Source organism: Rousettus aegyptiacus, unplaced genomic scaffold (assembly GCF_014176215.1).
Source record: "Rousettus aegyptiacus isolate mRouAeg1 unplaced genomic scaffold, mRouAeg1.p scaffold_m13_p_4, whole genome shotgun sequence".
Taxonomy (NCBI): Eukaryota; Metazoa; Chordata; class Mammalia; order Chiroptera; family Pteropodidae; genus Rousettus; species Rousettus aegyptiacus.
Genome location: NW_023416307.1, coordinates 129146985 through 129167384, shown reverse-complemented (window position 1 = coordinate 129167384; position 20400 = coordinate 129146985).

The following is a 20400-nucleotide window of genomic DNA, read 5'->3' as shown; positions in this document are numbered from 1 at the left end:
GATTGCTGGAGAAGATTCAGGAAAGAAGTACTATCATACAGTTCTGGTGGGAATGTGATTTCTTTTTTAAAAATATAACCTATGAACATCTGTTACATGGAAAATACAGCTTCTCTTTGAGTAGCAGTCTCACTTCTGGAGGCCTATCCCACTGAGGTCATACCATGAGTGTGTAAAGGTATATATGCAGGGGATGTTTGCAGCAGCATTGTTTACAAAGGACAAGGAATTAGTGTGAATATTCAGTGGGAGGGGAATCATTGAAAGAATTGTGACACATTCATCTCACGGTATAAACATGGTATGTCTAGCTTCTTCAAAAAAGGAATTAGAGCCTTAGCAATGGACCTGGAGGAATTTCCCAGAGGTATTTTTAATTAATAAGGCAAAATGTGAGAAAGCATATACACCATCATTCCAATTTTGTGAAGCAAACAGTGCCAAAGTCCTTATACGTATGAAATTTTTTTTTTAAAAAAGGTAAAAACCCATTATCATTTTTCAAGTAAACAAGTGAAAGGAAAAAACAAAACAAAACAAAACAAAACCCCGATTCTTTGAAATAGTCAGAGGTGTTTATCTGTACTTAGTTTATTTCAGCTGAGTATCTGAACAGATAACAAAGCAGTGTAAGTCAGAGTTCATTTGCAGGGTACATGCTTGAACTGATCGTCTTTAATTCAATTTGCAAGTGCCTTATATGTCCTTGGTCTTTTCTAATACCTGGAATGATAATCCTGACAGATTTACTTAAAGCATACTTTTTATCCCAACCACTTCCTCCTCCTCATCCCCAATGTTAAAATGAGAAGCCCTTTATAATGAAAAAAAAAAAAGCAAATTCAAAAGGAAGCTATAGTGTCACCATAAATAGAAAATTAGATATAGTTAAAATAAATTGAAGGTATTAGAAAAATAAAATCAAAATGAAGTTATTAAATTCCAGCTGCTATTGCCAGCACATGGCTTGGACCTAAGGGCTGCTTAATCTGTTTTAAAGGAAGATTTAAGCCGTTAGAGAGATGTTAAAGGCCATCAGCACCAAACCCAGTTCTCTCCTACAGAAGGATTGAAAGATAACTACAAAAGAAAGAATTCTTTCAGTGCCTGCTCCCATGTCATTTGGTACCTAAAATCCCTAGTGTCAGATTGGGCAAATGCTGATTTATCTCATCTTTTCCAATTGAAAAACAACCTCCCCACCACTGGAAATAAGGCTGCCTCACGCATCTGGATGGTAGCATGTCCTTTCTGCTACATCAGACTGCTTCTCCCCGAAGAGGCAGAATTCCCTCTAGATGTTTTAAAGAAAAAACAAAATCCGGAGATGACATTCAGTTCTATTCTTTGCTGGTCATGAAAAATAACTTCTTCTGCCTTTCCTTTTAGTCGCTTAGAAAAATAATCTCATGTATATAAAAATTAAAATAGATGTTCATGGGGTAGCATGCAATATATAAAGGTCCTTGGAGGAGAAAAATGTTCATCAAGAAACCATTTTAAATGTTTTGTCTTGTTTCTTAGGGTGGGGGAGGAATTTAAGAATAGAACTCACGGAAGCAAGGGTTCCAAATGGAAGAGAACAGTGGTGGGTAATTATAATGGGATGGTTAATTACAGTTTTCCAGGAAGTACCTAAATTATAGGGCAAATTTCATTTCCATGTTGCTTCCTCCTGAGAGAAATAATATAGGCCAGAAAAGTCAAAGCCTGACTGGCAGGCATTTGAAATCTAGGCACATCTCGTCCAAGGCAAGGCAGCTTTGTTTCAGGATCTCAGGACTGCCTCCTTCTTCCTTTACCCCTTTGTCACCAAGCATGAAGAGCGGCCATCAGTGACTTCCTGGCCTTCCCTGGCCACTCTCTTAATGAAGGTCGCACTGTTCACCCATCTCCTCCCTGCCTTGCCTTCAGCTCCAAACAGACGAAATGGTGAAAAAGTCAACACTGATGAAGTCACGGAGAATGGGCAGCTGGGAAAGAGCAGCTTTTCTTTCCCCCTCGCCTCCGTACAAAGGCAACCTTTCATTCCCTTGGAAAAATCCATCACGGGCCCTCGTGAAGAAACGGTCTTCCCCGGTACCCCTGTTTACTTAGCTCTCGCCGGGGAGGCCAGGACTGGCTGACACAAATACCACCCTTTTTAAGACACACTGACCTCAAATTGGCAGAGTGGAGAAAGGAGAGTTCGTGTGAGAGGCTCCCACAGGGAAGGTCCATGGAATTTTCCTGCAGCCGTTTTGCCTGCCACGGCAGCCGCTGTTTCACACACAGTTGTTTGAATGCGGGGACATTTTGACTCAGCCTAAAACCCAACCATTAAGCTTCAGGCTTAGAAAAATTAAGGCCAAGTACACAGATATTCATATGCTATTCCTGAACCTCACCCCCGCGGGTGGGGCAACAGTCAGGAATGGAGTAAGAGTTCCACATAGGAATCTGTTCTGTGCCTTTTTAAAAAAGTGCTTTACACTTTGACATAATCTGTCAAAATGTCAACATGGCGGCAATGGAGCCATCACATCGAAAAATCCGGCTTCTCATCCAACCCTACTCTTGCCCTCCCACGTGGCACCCCGTCCCCACATTGCCTCCTTCGCTGGTTCTTGTCCCAGGGGGAGGCACCACTTCTGAATCTCCAACAGGAACAGCTGCTTGGTGCATGCTTATTTGACTAATGCAATAAAATGCTTGCATTTAGTTGAGACTTGGCCACTTCTCTGAAAAGAAAAAAATGGTAAAAGAAGTAAGATCTCTAGATCAGTGGTTTCCTTAAACTCTTTGGCTACAATCTAGTTTAGAAAAAAAGCATTTTATATTGCAACCCAGGTAGTATAATCTCTCACACATATACACACACACATACATCCTATTCGAAAGTTTAATGAAATTTATATTCACCTTGTGAAATGTATTTTATCTTCTATGTTATTTTGTTCTCTTGTTTTATTTTTTTAAAAATGCTTGAACATTCTGCATTTAATTTGATGGACACCTGCTGGATGGTGACCCACACTATAATAACACCAGTCTTGACATTGGTTGGACTTGTCTCTGACAGTGCTCACAAGGGCCACAGCCTCCTCTGGCCCTGCTCACCGTTCGCTCCCCTCTCTGAAAGTACATTAAAGAATCGGCGCCATGTGCTTCTGAGCCTGGGCCTGTGCTGGCTCCCAGTCCCTGGCAGCTCCTTTACCCATACTTGTGGTGTTAAGGGTGGAAAATTTTCAAATGGCCAACTTCTGCTTCCATTGTTTAATGGTAAACAGGGTGTAGTTCTAGGAGATATTCTGTGCAAAGATATGCTAATATTAAGGGTGTAGTTATCCTGTGTAAAGATATGTTAATGGCCAGCCTCTGCTTCTGTAAACCTGCTTGCTTGCTAGAGGGGGTTTTGGGGCTTTTCAAGCTATTCCTTCTAGAGGCTCAGGGCTGATTCTCTAGTGGGGAGAATCAGTCGCTGGCTGGCTAATAAAGGCTCATAATTAATCTCAATTGGCTCCGTGGGTCTCAAATTTAACCGCGCCGCAACAGTGGCACTTAGCTAGCTTCATGGGATAGGTAGGTAAACTGAGACTTTTGTACTATTATAGATAGAGCTCAGACCTGGATGCCAGTCAGGGTGCAGTTGGGAAAAGAGAAACCACACTTGGTATTTCAACAGAGAGTAATTCATATAGGGAGAACTGCTAACCTGGCTGTTGGAGGACTGACCGAACAAAAAGGCAACATGAGGTAATTTAAAGATAATGCCAAGTGGATGGTGGTTCCTAAGCAGGAGGAGCCTACTAGCAGCAGTCGTGTTGGATGGTCATATACCTGCAGATTTTCCTGGTAAGAGGACAATGAGCCTCAACGGCTTTAGACAGTTACTCATAGCAACAGCAGGCATCATGAGCTTCATGTTTGCATCATTTCCCTTGTCTCTCACAGAGGTGATGCAGAGGTGGACCTACCTGGATCCTAAACACACAGTGGGTCTGTATCAGCTGAGGAAACTGGGCTTGGGAAATCCCCAAACTTATAAGGAGGCAGCTACAAACATGCTGGGTTAGTCTGCCAGGGCTGCTGACAACCCCACAGACGGCGTGGTTTAATAAAAACACTAAAAACAAAACAAAAAATAAAAGCTAAAATTAAATTTAAAAAAGAATATTAAAAGCAAGTTTATTTTCTCACAGTTCTGGAGGTTAGAAAGCTAAGATCAAGGTGCTGGCAAAGACAGATGGCTGTCTTTTCCCTGTGTGTTCACATGGTCTTCACTCAAGGCCTCTGTCTCTCAGTCTCTTTTTTTTATAAGCACAACAGTCCCATTGGATTATGGCCCACACTAGTCATCTCATTTAAAACATCTCTTTAAAAACCCTATCTCCAAACAATGTTGGGAGAAGGCAAGCGAATTAAAATGTTAATGAAGCCACAATCAGAGACTGCATTATGCTGGTCAGCCCTGCAGCCAGGCCAGGAGGACACCTTCAGAACAAAGGAAGAGTTCTGCTGGATTGCTGACAGCCCGTTCCCCACACCTGTGAAGGGGAAACAGGAACCCAGAGTCATTCCCTGTGGCTAAAGCCATGGGGAGCCTAAGGATTAAAGGCGGGAACTGGCAGCAGGCCTTTCACTCTACATATTCCTACCTTTTCATGCTACATACTCTTACCCTTCCTCACTAACATCCATAGCAAAGGAAATGGAAACTAAAGAATGACATAGAAACTGAATTCCTGGAACACTCAGGATGCCTCTCAGTGCCTTTTCTCTGTTTCTCACTGTCCTCACTGTGCCTTTACTCTGTCTCTCCATCTTTCTCACTGTTCTCTTACTCTTTGCCTCTGAGGGGAGACCACACTCTGTCTGTGGAGTGTTACCCCTTTTCTAATAAACTTTCCTTTTGCTCTAACTTTGGCACGTGTGTTGAATTCTTTCTACAGTCTCGGCCAAAGGACCCTCTTCTCTCGGTATAGGGCTTGGTCTCCCCCGCCCACTTGGGGAAATTTGCTCTGTCTTGCATCACAAACACAGTCATATCCTGAGGTGCTGGGGGTTAGGACTTCAACATATTAATTTTTGGAGGACTCAAGTCAGCCCATAACACCTGCCCAAACTTTGCCCCAGAGGGAGCCACTATCTCTATTATCCTGGTCAAAGGGAGATACTATCTGTAGCTTCCTGTTTGTTATGCAAACCTCTTTGCAAAGATAGTCCTTCATGAACAAAAGCTATCACAAGTGTAGAAATGCAGGGAAAATTTGCTTTTAACAGTTAGTAAGTGGGGAGCAACTACCACCCCTTGGGCTGGGGAACAAAGAGAAGTAGAAGTTATCAGAACCTCAGTGTTCAGATGTGGGGCCCATGCAGCTGGTATGCAGAGCTCTGAAGAAGGGGCCCCACCAGGGGGTCTTGCCTGACTTCTGATGGAGGCTGCAATGAGGCTGGTTCTAGGAGTTTAGAAAGAAAGTAGGGGCTGGAACCCAAGGCTGCTGCTGCATGGGTGAAGGGCCATTTCTGAGACAGGAAGCAAAGAGGAAGGAGTAAGTCTGTCTCTATCTAGCACCTCTTATTAGTGGAATCTAACTGGGGGACTACATTAGCTAAGAGAAGATAAGAGTTTGCAGAACCTCAACAACCTCAAGCCTAGCATCACAGAGCAGAATATAGAAAGATAGATTTGGGGCCGAGAGATTACTATTTAGTGACCAACACAATCTCCCTCTTTGGCTACTGAACTTTGACACACACCTTTCTGTAGATACTTCTACTCCCATACAGCAATCACAACTCTATGCTTCTCTACAAGATGTAACTATTCTTCATAAAAACAAAGATGCATTTACCCTCCATCAAAACTAGGAGACAAAATGTCCCACCACTATTGAATCCATCTGTGGGTACCAGCCATAGTGTCTATCACTGGGTGGTATTACTTATTTCTCTAATTCAGTCATCATCCTACCTGATTATTTTCTAATCTAAAACCAAATTTCACAGGTAACTACCTACAGCAATCCTTAAATAAAATAAAAATGGAACAAAGAATGGAGGTAATGTAGGGAGGGGGCAAGATAACTAAAATGTTATATCCAGCTACATTCAGAGCCTGCAATATGCTGATCAGCCCTGAAGCCAGATCACAAGGACACCTGCAGAACAAAGAAAGATTTCTGCTAGGATTGCTAACGATCCATTTCCCTACAACCTGAAGGGAAAACAGGAAGAATAGCACACTACACAAAATAAAATCATTTATTTCCTATGGCTAAAACCACAGGGAACCTATGGATTAAAACCTGGGAACTGCCAGCAGGATCAATCATCCCAGCCTATAGAGAACCCCTTTTTCTACCTGCCGGCTCAGTGGCACAAGGATCCCCCAATGGCCAGTCCCATCTTCCTGTTCAATGGAATCAGTGTTTGTGTCCTCTGGAGACTAAAACCTCCAAACCAGTAGACCTCTACGTTGCTGGTATGGGGAACAAAATTTCCAAGAGTGGGTTATTTATTAGCTATTATAGTGAGATAAGTCACTTCCACTTCTGTTCCTTTGTTCCCAGGCCCACGTATCCTGGTCATGGGAGAGATAGCATCATATATAGTATGCCAAGTCAAAGCCCATGCTGCTTCCTATCATGTAGGATGTTGTCTCCCACCTGGGGCTGTCACCGGGTCTTCAGCAGGCCCTTCCACTGTTTCCGTCAGCCTGCTGCTTCTGGGTGATGGGACACGTGGTAAGACCAGTGAAATCCATGGGCACAAGCCCTTGCTGTGTTCCTTTTTCTGTGAAATGAGTTTTAGCTCTATCTGGGTTCTTAAGAGGTTAAAATAGAAAGACTAGAGGGCGGAGTGGGGATTGTGAGGCCGTACATCATTCCTACATGAAAATTTCTACACCCTTTGACCCAACCGTCAAAGTCCTTTTCTCTTCATATAGACTCTCCTTTTTAGCACTGGCCACTTTCCCTGCATAACTACAATCCCTCTTGCCCTGTGAACACCTCCACTCTCAAGTCGGCTTTCTCCTGTGTCCCTGCCACTGCCTTTGGGAAGCCCGTCTCCTCCACACTGGCACACCTGAAGCTCTGGTTCCTCTTTCCAGCCACTGACCCTCTTTGCATCAAGCCTCATAGCCCTGACCTGACCTGTTCTTCAGGGTCCAGTTCCTGGAGGGCTTGGGACTGCCATTTGGATCTGGGTTACTCCTGGGTATTTCATCATCTGGTTATTTCAAGAAGGCCAGTTGTTTTTGGTGCAGGGAGGTAGGTACAGAGCTGGCAGTGTGCTAACTGTGGTGTGGGGCACTACACTTGGCTCTGTCCTGTTGAAAATAAGGTGCATTTCCTGGCTAGGGGTCTGCCCTTTGCAGGATGCCTCCTGTGGCCTGACGGAAGATGGAATCCAGAAACCAGGCTCAGAGGGGCACCTGCCCCTCCAGTGAGGGAGTCGGATGTCAGATTATAGCCCACAACAGATGGCATGGGGTCAGGACCACCAGTTCAACTCATTTTGCTCTCACTGTGATCTCACTATGGGTCCTGATTTTTTTAAACTCACTTTATTAAGGTATGATTGACACGTATGTATATTCCACACTTTTTAAATCCATTCGTCCATAAATAGATATTTAGGTTGTTTCTATACCTTGGCTATCATGAATCTCAGCCCCTGATTTGGCCTACCCAAGCCCACTGTGCCCCTATGTCACAAAACTCCTGAAGAGCTGATTCATGGACCAAAATACTTCTGCTACTACATGCGGACAAAGCGGGAAGATAGAATTTGGTGCCCAACTCCCCTGGATAAGGTCATCATATTAGCACTTCAGAACTGGAGGGATTTTAGTCATCACCTCGTTGAAGCCTTCATTTCACAAGTAAGAAGGCTGAGGCTCAGGGGCTCAGAGACACCCCCAGATGTTTGAGTTCTACTGGCGTGCTCTTGCCTACTACCGCAGAGCTTCTCCCAGCTCAATCTGGGCTGGCTATGCCTCTAACATCTGGCCCTGTCTGGGGCAATAGTACCCCTACCTTTGGTCTCTTGGCGTGTCCCTGAACTGTGTTCTCTCTCTTTGTGTTGAAGGATGGCAGAAAGTCCTAGGTTCAAATCTGAGCTCTGACTGTTACTGGCAGAGTGACCTTGAGCATCACTTTACTTCTCTGAGACTGAACCTCCTTGCTCTAAGAATGAGGATCTGTCTTTGTTTTGTAATGGTGTGATATAGATTAGGTGATATAATGTTTTGGCATAAGACAATGATGGCCTAACAGAAAGAAATTAGAAGACCTGCTTTCCAGACTTGCTCATTATCTGACCTTGGGCAAATTTGTAGCCTCCCTAACCTCAGCATACTGATCTGTAAAATGAGGATAATAATCTCTCTCGAAAACTGTTGTTATGATGATGATTTTAATTCATCCATTCATTGAACAAACATTTATTAAACTATGTGCCAGGCTCCATTCTAAATGCTAGGAAAGCATCAGTGAATAGGAACTACAGAATCTGTCACCATGCAACTTACATTTTATTGGAGGAGATGGTTAATAAGTAAACAAATAGATGCACATGTAATCTAATATTCAGAAATCAAAAGGGCTATAAAGAATGAGAGAGAGAGAAAGAGAGAGGGAGATCAACTGATTATAGGAAAGCACTTGATAAATTACAGAACACCAAATAATTGCCTGGCACTTAGTAGGTGCTCAATAAATTACAATTTTCTTCTCCTCTTGTCCACATTTCTTACTTCCACCTTCCTTAGGCAATTCCATGCTCACTGTTATGCTCAGGATGTCCACAACCTAGTCCCTTTAAGCAGCCTCGCCATTTCTCCTGGCCATCTGCCCAGCTGTGCTATGTTTGTTCTCCTGCTCTGGGCAGACTCTGGGCCAGGCACTGAGCCCTCAGCGATGGCAGGGCATCAACAACGGCAGGAAGTTTGGGAAATGGAAGAGAGAAAGCATGGGAACAGATGCACGTGATGCAGCGGTGGGCATTCCCCTTGTTCCCAGGACAGCTGCTCTCTTGCTGGGGCCTTGTCCTTTCAGGCCTGAGAGCTGCTCCTGGGCAGAGCTTTCAATTTAGAAATTAAGAGACTCTCTGAAAATACCACACTGATTATCAAGGGTCAAGCTTCTCTCCCAAATTTATTTGTAAGAATGAAGTTTAACATCAATAATAATTTTATACACCAAAAGGTATAAAAAGCAATTCCAAAATATCAAGCAAAGACAAGGAAAAAAGGGAAAAAAAGTTTAAATAAAAAATAAGAATAAAAAATTAAGAAAATCATATTTTTTCACTTGTAAATATATACTTTGCCCTATCGTACTCTTCACTTAATTATGAATAACTCTAGGTATGAGTTGCTTATCTAGACTATTAAGAGTTCAAGGTTGGGAATATCCTTGATTAATTCTGCTTGGGGATTTCAAAGGGACAGTTTTCCTTTTCTGGGAGAGCAGAGCCTAAAACAACTTTCCTTCTAGAATCCCCATCCCGAGTTTCCACTCAGGAGCAGGCACCTATAACTCATCTCTGAACAAGCCTGGGTGCTGACATTGGAGACCACATAGTGTTGAGGAGAGGCCCTCCCCTGAGGGAATTTGCAGGGAGACATTGGAACCAAAAGTCCTACCACCAGTATGACCCAGGCCTCAGTATACCCATTTGGGTACTGGCATAGATCAGCATTCCCTCAAATGTTACCCATGTATAACAGTCCCATGAGATGCACTGGGGACCACAGTTATTTTGGACATCAAGCTTTCAAGCTGCTGACACCTCTAGGAGCATCCTGGGAAGGCCTGAGGGTGAGAGGTCAGTTGTGCTGCATTGCATCCAGCCTGGGCTTCCTACCCTGTCTGGAACACAGAGCCCTGCATTGCCGGGTGCCTGCAGGCAACTTTCTGGGAAAAGCCAGCTGTGGGTTTCCAAAGGCCTTTCCCAATCAGAGAAGCCTGGGATATGAGAACACCATCCTGAGGATGTGAGGGTCTGAGCACCCTCTCCGACCTGTGGCTTGTGGTCAAGTCTCGCCTCTGCTGAGCTGCTCCAGCTGCAGTGGGGCCTGACTTCTTCGCAGGCTGGTGGTTAAGTGGGCAGCTGTGTCTGGATACACAGCCACTGCCAGTCCAGCCACAGCCATGATGAGCAAGCAGGCGTTTCACTGCCTGGCGCCTCAGACAGGGTGTCTCATCCTGGCCTTTCTCACACCCTCTCCTGGTTTTTCCAAGATTCCCTGGGGCCAGTGAAACTCACTGTGAGACTACACTATGGAGGGGCAGGTCTGCTTTGCCTGTCCCTGCCAGGGTCCCCAGCAGGGACAGCTTCCTTGGCTTCTAGATGTGGAAGAGGGGGCATGACTGTTAGAGCAGGCAGTCTTTGGTTCCCTTCTCTCTCTTTCTGGCCCCTCTCCAGTCTATAGTTGCCTCCTTTTAGAAAGAGGTGGCAAATTAACCATATGTGGTAAAGAAGAGAAAGGACAACATGCAGAGCTCCCGGTGACTGAGACAGTGGTAGCGAAGGTCGAGGGAGATGGTGACCTCAGCCTCGGCATGTGCAGTGTTAGGGCCTGGGAGCCCAGCTGGCACAGCCAGCAGGAGACAGCGGGAAGTCTGGCTGGAGTGTAGGTTGAGTCATCTCGGGATGGCGGAGCCCAGGGTAGTCACCCCCATGAGTGGTGAGCACCTTGAGGGAGGACAACATCACTGACGTGTCTGGAAAGTGAGTCAGGTACCCAGAGAATAGAGGTCTCTGCATTCCTGAGAATGGCTTCCTTTTACCGCCCTGTTCTGATATGTTTTCTCCCCTGAATGACCTCAAAGGAATGACAGCTTTGCAATTAATGTTTCCACAGCAAAATGAGTTAGTGAGCATCAGAGCTCCAAAGGGTGGAACTGTGGGGTTTCAGAGGCTGAGAACTCTTCTCTTCTTCCCTTCTGCTGTCCCAGCCTCCCTTCCTTCCTTCTGTCATGTCTCTGTTCATCTTTCAAATATATATTAAACAACTACTATATCTCAGGCAGAGTAGCCTGGAGAACGGTGATGAATAAGACACAGATGGTCCCTGCTCTCATACATCCTGTAGTCTAGGGCAAGAAAAGACACTAAATGAATCTAGTCCTGTAGGCTCTGAATTCATTTAACAGAAGTCTTAGTAGGACCTGGAGGGCCAAGGAGGACTTTCTTGAGGACAGTACTCGTAGTGCAAGACAGAGAGGTTGGGAAGAGTATTCCAAGTAGAGGAGACAGAGGAAGTGGAGACTTGATGACTTTGAGAAACTGTGGTCAGTGTGGCCCGAGAGAAGGGAGCAAAGAGCACGGGCAGGATTCAAGTCAGGCAGGGCTGGGGAGGCTGCCCCGAGGACCCCAGGCTTCATCTTGAGTAGCATTTTTAGGCAGGGGAGAGGGGAGGACTGGGTCCCCAATGGCCCTGCAGAGAAGTTGTTAGATTCTGTTCTCAGAGTTTCTGATGCCCCATCCCCCAGTCACACTCACCTCAGGGTGAGGGCACATGAGTCACGAAGAAGCTCAGGACCAGATGTCCTGCCGTAGGAGGCTGGCTTCCAGGTGTCATCCTGCCCAGACAAGCTGTGGGTGGCTGTGGGCAGGTGCTTCAGTCCCCCTTGCTGTGAAATGGGTACATTAAGCCTTGGATCGGCATGCTGAGTTTCTAAGACAAACAATAGCAGTGGCTGGAGGGGAGCCTTCCGTTCTGTTTGTTACTGGACAGACCCAGGTGGAGGCTGCTGACTGCCCTCCTTCAGGTCGGCAGACTCTGGGGTTATAGAAATGTAGCAGACTCTTCATCATGAGATAGCAGCTTACTCAAGGAATGGGAAAAATCCCACAGAAATAATCAAGTAGTGCACAGATACTTTGATGTAATCGAAGGAGTCCAGGCTTTGGAGCCAGAAAGACTTAGCCTTGCATTCCGGATCTGCCACTAGCTATGTGGCCTTGGGCAAATCAGTTAACGTCACTGAGCCTCATGTCATCTTCTGTAACTAGGGGATAATTGCAATAAGCTACCTTCATCCAGTTGTTTAAAGGATTGTAGATGACATTTGTAAGGTGTTTAGCACTTGTGGAGAGCAAGAATAGCCCTTGGGTATTTGGTAGAAGTAGGAAAATGTTCAAGCTATCTAAGAGTGGTGGCTGTCCACCGGCACTCTGAAAAAAAAAATCTCCATCTGCCATCAATGGCCCGTACTAGTCCTTTGTCAGTCAACTCTCACTGATAGGAAGTCCCGATTCGAGTCTCTCTGCATGGCAGTTGAGCCTATCTCCCTGGATCTGCCCTAAATGAGCCTAGCAGCCTCACGGCACCATCTCCAGCTAGGTGCCTAGACCCCCGGCCTCTTACAGCAGCGGTCCCTAACCTTTCTGGCAGCAGGGACCAGAGCTCCTATGAGAATCTAAAGCCTGATGATCTGAGGTGGAGCTGAGGTGGTGATGCTAGCGCTGGGGAGTGGCTGCAGATACAGATGAAGCTTTACTAGCTTGCCCACTGCTCACCTCCTGCTGTGCAGCCACAGACCAAGGGTTTGGGACCCCTGACCTGCAGGACCTTTCCCTCAGTTCCCACTAAAGAGCTCAAAGAAGACATGGAACGCCGGTCCTGCTGCAACAACAGGTAAGCTGCCTAGGTTAAATCACGTCACATGCAGACACAGAATCTGCTTTTGCTATTACTGTCCTTGGGCCATGCACCAAGACCTGTCACTGCAGGCACTAAACATTCCCAAGACCAGGCAAGAGAAATTCACCCCGAGGTGAGTAAGGGGTCAGAATGAGGGGTTTCTAGGGCTATGAACACACACATACACACACGAACATGTACACACATGAAAACAAACAATTATGTAACACACACAAACTTAGCAATCCCCAAGTTAATAATGTATCATGATACCCTTGAGTACATGACAACATTATTTTACTTTCCCATACCTTAAATCTCCTATTCGTGAACAGGGATATTAAAATGGTAACATTGTTAGGATTACACATCAGGTACCTGGACACTACATGGCCCAGGGGGCACTCAGTTTTTGTTAGTTATGATGTATTACAGCTAGAAAGCCTCGTAGGACACAGATAGGTGAGAGAACACCAGGAGCAGCAGGACCAGATCACAGACACACACACCCCAAGTCTGACCATAGACGCAACGTGCAGGTGCCCATCCAAAAGAAGCCTCACCCAGCATGGTGGCAGTGTGGTAGAGCCACATGGTTTGGCCTTGACGCAATTAGGCCTGGTCTGTTTCAGCTGGACAGTTACAGCAGAGAAACTGAAATTGCTCTGCAAATTCAAATAAGCAGAATTTTGAGATGAAACATAGAAGAAGGCCAGGGAGAGGGGAAGGGTATGAGGAGAGTCAGAAAACTGGCCTCGAGAGGTCAAAGCCCTTTTTAAGAGGTCAGATGGTCTCTTTTAAGCTGTCTAATGGCTGGGCCTGCATCATAGCCCCCACCCTTGATTCTTCAGTGGACAGTGTATTGCTAGCAGACCTTACATGACAGATGTTTGGAGGTGATCAAAGAAAGGGTGCTGGGTTCTACATCTGAGTTAATGCACCCCTGGCCACACTCAGGGCAAGAGACAGGAAATGTGGAATTCAGTGGAAACAGGAAGTGAGAACAAGTTGAACAGGAAAAAGGGAAGAGACCTGAGGCCATAGAGGATATCACATAAGATAGAGATCAGGATCATTACAATGCCTGGAGGGTGAGGGGCCATCCGGGTGGCCAACTTTTGGATTATAAACAGAGCAGAAATTCTCTCTAAAACACCTGGTAAGGGAGGCTGGAGGGAAGGGCATGGAAACTATGTGGGTTTAGTAAGAGAAGGCTCTGTGAAACATAAGTGTGGGGCAGTGGAAAAGCTGCCTCGTGGTCAACTTGAAAACTGGGCAGGTAATGTCTTGAGGGAGGTCCTCCAGGAACTTTCTCTGCAAGTCATCAGATTTCCTGCGATCCCACTCCGATTACATTTAAGAGGAGACTATGAGTGGCCCTCGGATAATTAGTTCCTAACAACTTTCTTTCAAGGATGAAGCCACCCCATAGCTCTGTGATTAATGCACATTGACTCTGGATGTCAGGTGAGATTAAAGGAGGGGATCAGGTGCTTCTGAAGAAAAGGTGGCCATCTGGATGGTGCAGGTGCAAGGTGGCTGGCTGGGCTGGAAGGTGGCAGATGGTTCTATTCTTTGAAGATAAATTAGGGAACGCAGAAGATGACAGATGGGCAGATGTTGGGTCATTGTGAAAGGGGTTTGCACAGGTGAAACAAAGACTTTTTTTTTCTATTTAAAGTTGGGCTGAGCACAAGGATTTCATCACTATTTATTAGCTGCCTTTCAAACTTTGCCCACAAACGCCATAGGAATCTCTTTATGGCAGATTAGTTTGAGAATTAATTCAAACAACAAAAGAGGAAAAAGGAAGGGCCAGGCAGACCCAACATCCCTTATCTATAATCCCAAAAGGTAAAATAACTGAAAACTGCACATTTTTAAAAAACTCATTTAACAGCACAACCTGACCTGAATTAACCTAAAGCTCTTTACCACCCTTATCTCCTGAAGTGGTAAAGATACATTTGACTATTGAGTACTACCCCAGACCCCACAGGGGTTTTACAGGCAATATGCACTATATTGACTTTCCGAAATCCTAAAAGTTTTGGATTTTGAAACACATTTGGCCCCTGGGGTTTGTGGATTGGGTCCCACTCTCCTCCAGGGAGAGCTGAGAATGAATGCTCAGCAGCCTGCCTAGCAGTGGGTCGCAGCATGGGATGCGCAGGTGTAAGAGAATGGGAGAGACTCCAAGGAAAGGTTGCAGCCCTTTGTATGAGCGCACCTGGAGGTGGTGGTGGGGGGTGTGGAGGGGTTCATGCGCAGGCTGATTCCACCAGACTAGGGGTGTAAAATTAACAGTGAAGGAGAGAACCCCTTAGGAAAGCTATCCTCCTGGAAGAAATAATAATTCACTTTGAAACTGTGCTAATAATTAAAATATTTTTGAGGATGATTAAAAAAATACCCATTCAATGAGGTCCACCTGCAAAGCTACTCCCATGCCTTTTAAAACACATTTCAGAAATCTAGGGTGTGATTTCACTGTTCCTTAACTCACCTTTCTTGTCTCCATCAGGTGGGTCTGCAATCCTGTAGCTCCCCAGTGTCTTCTCCTAAGCGGGCGGGGGAGGGGGGTGTGGAGGAAGGCTGAGGTGGGAGGGCACAGAGCCAGGAGAATCTCCGTAAATAAATTCCCCTCCCTTATTCTACTCATTGTGGTGCTCCTAAGCTTCCCCAAACAGCCTGCAGTAGCAGCGCAGCTCTGGAAGTATTGGTGTCACTCACGAGGCAGCATCAGGTAAGAGAAGGGGCTGGCTGCAAAGCAGGGGCCAGAGTCAGAGGGGCCTGTTTGCTGGGAGCTTCAGAGCAGTCTAACGAGAAAGACTAAATAAGTAAATAAACACACACTCAGGGAGTTCTCATAATAAAGGAGGAAATGTTTCTTGCATAATTTTTTAAAAATAGCTGAAAACGAAAACAATTATCTTGTGTGGGGCTTAGCTGAGAGCGCTGAATGATGTGCATCTTTAACAATGGTTTTGTCATAGATACAGAGGTAAACTTTTAATGATGCTTTCGTTGATGTTACCAACAACAGAAGACCTTAAATGAGGTGCCAGACCATGGTTCTGTAGGAACCACCTTGTATGTCTGTACTCTCTATTTACAAAGGCTGCAGGAGCAGGCCATGCTAGAGTCTCCCATGCAGAAATGCTGACAGTTCAACGCTTAATAGATAGAAGAGGATAAGGCTCTGGATGGGGCAGCTGGAGTTCTTTTTACAGATATGAAGGACTTCCAAAGGAGAAGGAGTCAGGGAACCAGGACTGTGGGCAGTTTCTATAGTCATCTTTGGTCTGATTCCATTGAAGGAAGAACGATTCTTAATAATGAAATGGGCTGAGGTGGGAAGGAATGAACAGAGGCTGGCAACCCCTTGACAGACATGCGGCAGGAGGAATTCATGTATCAGATAGGGGATTAAAATAGAAGTTAGAAAAAAAAAATAAAGAAATAAAACCCAGAGCAATGTATGTAAAAAAAAAAAAAAAAAAAAGGACAAGTTAGGAAAGACAGGGAGAGAGGGTTTTCAAATCTTGGTGAGGAGGGAATATCAAATTACAGTTATCTTTTGGAACCATTGATCTGCCTCTCCCCCAAAATCTTAGAATGTGTGTAGCTGTAGCTGGTGGACTAGCATCACATCCCCTGAGCTATTGGGAAGGAGAGGTTAAGGACCTCTAGGCTGATGTTCTCACTCGGCATACTTAGAGCAACAAATACCTGGGTAATTGAAATGGAATGTAAATAGAGAAATACTGAGCAAGAGCTTCCTAAGAGTTTTTCAGCTGAGAAAGTCAAGCTGAGTTCACATTTGACAAAAAAGCAGACTTTCCAAGTTCTCCCTTGTGCAAGCAGGACCCCCCCCAAAACTCTATGTGTCCACCTTGCCTGGCCAGGGACTGCTTCCGGTTTATAGGCAATGGAATACAAAAGACTATGATATGGGCGCGTATTTAAAACCAGGAGAAAGGTGGAACTATCTCATTTATGTCTGTCTCCCACTGCCTAGCTCCACACCCAGCACTCTCCAATAGAACTTCCCACAATGGTGGGAATGTTCTCTGCTGTCCAATATGATAGCCCCTAGCCACAGTAGTTATTGATCACTTGCCATGTGGCTAGTGTGAATGAGGAACTGAATTTTAATTTTTAAAAATTTTCGTTGATGTAATTTAAATACATGTAGCTAAAGTTTACTACATTAGACAGTACGGCACTAGATTATTATTCTTTGAGCAGAAACTGTATATTTAAAGATCTTTGAATCTCCAGCTGCTTGGGCAATGCCCATAAGTAGATATTTGACAAATAATGAGTGAAGTTGAGGATGTTCTGGGATGTTTCTGGAGAAAGCACGATTGAAACGTGAGTGCCGAAAGGCTATTTTTAGTAGATTCATGGAGAAAGCAAATCACTGGAGATTGTTGGCTAGCTTGTCTGCACTTTTGTTCCCTTCAGTGGCCTTAGGAATTTATGCCATTTTAACTCTAGTTTGATAGGTTTTGGTAAATGTACTCAAATGTGTAACCATCCCAAATCAAGACATAGATATACATTTTCATCACCACAAAAAGTCCTCTTGTACCCAGGGTCGTTTTCATTGGCTTAATGCTCTGCTGCCACTGCCTTGAAACTCAGTAATCTTTGCACAAGGGGGCCATGTTTTCATTTTGCACTGGGCCCTGCAAATCATGTAGCTGGTACTGCTAGACCCCTTTGCAGTCGACTCCCTCTGACCAGCCCAATATCAGGCAATCGCTGATCCGTTTTTGTCACTATAGATTGAATTTATCTTTTTTAGAGTTTCATATAAATGGACTCATAAAGTATGTACTCTTTTGGGTCTGATTTCTTTCATTCAGAATGATGCCCTTGAGATTCATCCTTTTTTATGGTTAGCAATAGTTTTTATTTTATTGTTGAGTACTATTCTATTGTATGGATATACCACAATGAGTCTATCCATTCATTTGTGGATGGGCATTTAAGTTGCTTATAATATTTGTCTATTGTGAATAAAGCTATTATAAACTTTTGTGTACAAGTCTTTGTGTGAACATAGGTTTTCATTATTGGGGATTTTTTTCTAGATGTGTTTGTTATTGATTTCTAATTTAGTTCTAAGTGGGCAGAGAACATACTATTTCTATACTATTGAGACATGTTTTATGGCCCAGAATATGGTCTATCTTGGTGAATGTTCTATGTGCACTTGAAAATAATGTGTGTTTTACTGTGTTTAGTGGAGTGTTTTATAAATGACAGTGACATAAAATTGTTTGATTATTGTTTAAATCTATACACTTGCTGGTTTTCTCTCTCTTTGTTCTATAAATTGAGAAGAATGTTAAAAAATCCAACCATAATTTTAAATAAAGTTTATTTCTCTTTTTCAGTTCTGTTTTTGTTTCACACATTTTAAAATTTTGTTGTTAGCAGCATAAACATTTAGGATTGCTATGTCTTATTGGTGAATGAACCCTTTAATAATTATGAAATATTCATCTTTATCTTTGGTAATATTCTTTCAACTGAAATCCACTTCTTCTAATGTTAACAAAGCTGTTAGCTTTCTTACAATCAGTGTTCGCATCCTATCTTTTTTTTTTTTTTGTAAAAGATCTTTTTTAACCTTTACTTGTTCTGTGTCTTTATAATTAAAGTGGGGTTCTTATAGACAGCATTTAGTCAGGTCTGTTTTTTTTTAATCCAGTTAATATTTCATCTTATCTCCACTTTTAGTTTTTAGTTATATGTCTTTGTTTTATTTTTGAATGGTTACAATAGGATTTAAAATGTATATCTTTAACTTATCACAGTCTACACTTAAATAATATTATGCCACTTCAGGTGTAACATAGAACTTCACAATAATATACTTTAAGGCCTCATTCTTTGTACTATTATTATACATTTTTCTCTGTTGGAAATCCCACAATATATTGTTATTATTTTTTCTCTGAACAGTCAGTTACCTTTTACATAAATTTTAAAATGAGGAAAAAATCTTTCATATTTACCCACTTATTTGCTATTTCTGGCACTTTTTATTTCTTTGTGTAGGTCTAAGATTCCATGAGAATCATTTTTCTTCAGCTTGAAAAATTATATTTATTAAAAATTTATATCTATTTATTAAAAACCTTAATAATATTTTGTAAACTAGGTTTATAGACAGTGAATTCTCTCAGCTTTTCTTTGTCTGAAAGTGTCTTTATTTTCAGTTATGAAGGATATTCTCACTTCTTCTACAATTCTAGATATTTATTTTTCCTTTCTGCAGTTTAAAGATGTCCTTTTATTATTTTCTGGCTTGCATTTTTTTTCTGATGATAAATTTATGGTAATTCTCATTTTGTTTCCTTTATGATGTGCATCTTTTATTTTCTGTCTGCCTTTAAGATTTTGTTTTTATCCTTGGTTTTCAGCAACATGTAGTTTTATTTGTATACACTCCTGCTGGGATTCGTTCAGCTTATTAGATATGAGGTTTGAAAAATTTTATCAAATTAAGAAAAATTTCAGACACCATTTCACCAAGTATTGTTCTGCTCCCAACCCCCTACACATATGTCCAACCATTCGACATGTTGACATGTTTCCATAGCTCGCAGGCTCTGTTAATTTAAAAAATATTTTTCTTCTCTCCATGTGTCAGTTTTAAGTAAGTTTCTATTGTTATGTATTCGAATTCACTTGTCTTTTCTTCTTCAGTGTTTAATCTGCTGGTAATTCTATCCAATACATTTTTCATACCAGATATTTTATTTTTTATACCTAGACTTTCTATTTGTTTTCCTTTATATCTTTCATTTTTTTCTTATGATGTCTATTTATATTAGCATATTTATAATAGCTATTTTAACATACTTGTTTGCTTATTCCAAAGTCTCTGTCATTTCTGGGTATGCTTCTATTGACCGATTTGTTTTCCTAGTTATGAGTCACATTTTCCTGCATCTTTTTAGGTCTAGTAATTTTTTATTGGGTGTTAGACCTTGTCACAGTTGCCTCTTTGAGTGGATGATTTTTGTTTTTCTCTTTAAAGAATGTTGAACTTTGCTTCAGCATGCACTTAAGGAACTTAGGATCAGTTCAATTTTTTTTCTTAATATTTACTTTTAAGTATTGTTAAGGCAGGTCTAGACTAGCCTTTACTTTTACGTCTATTTTAGCCCTTACTACTAAGATATAACCCTTTTACAATCTCTAGTGAGTGTCCCAGGTGTGCAAGGAACTCTCTTTTCTCTGGTTGGATTGCTACTATCTCATAGCTTGGTGTAAGCTCTGGGGATTTCTCAACACAGATTGCATAGCCGCTTGTAGTTTCACCCTACGTATTCACAGCCTAGTTTTCAGCAAAAGACCCAAGGAGACCCCTCCATAGATTCCTAGAACTCTTCTTCATCGTTCTTTCCTCTTTGGCACACTCTGGCCCCATAAATCCCAATTGGTTCAGCCTCTCTGAATCCTGATCTCTGTCTGCCTAACTTAGCAAGACCTCAGTGCCATGCTTGTGTTCCTTCTTTTATGCTACTATCTGGAAAAGTGGCTCCTGGCAGAAGGCCAGGGCAATTGTAGGGCACGCTCTGTTTCCTGACTCTCTTTGATCATAGTACTGCACTGCCTGTTATTCAGTATTTGGAAACAGCTGTTTTACATATTTTGTCCAATTTTCTCATTTTTTTTTCATAGGGAGAGGACAAGTTAGTTATTCTATCATGACTGGAATGTAAAGATCAGTTTTTAAA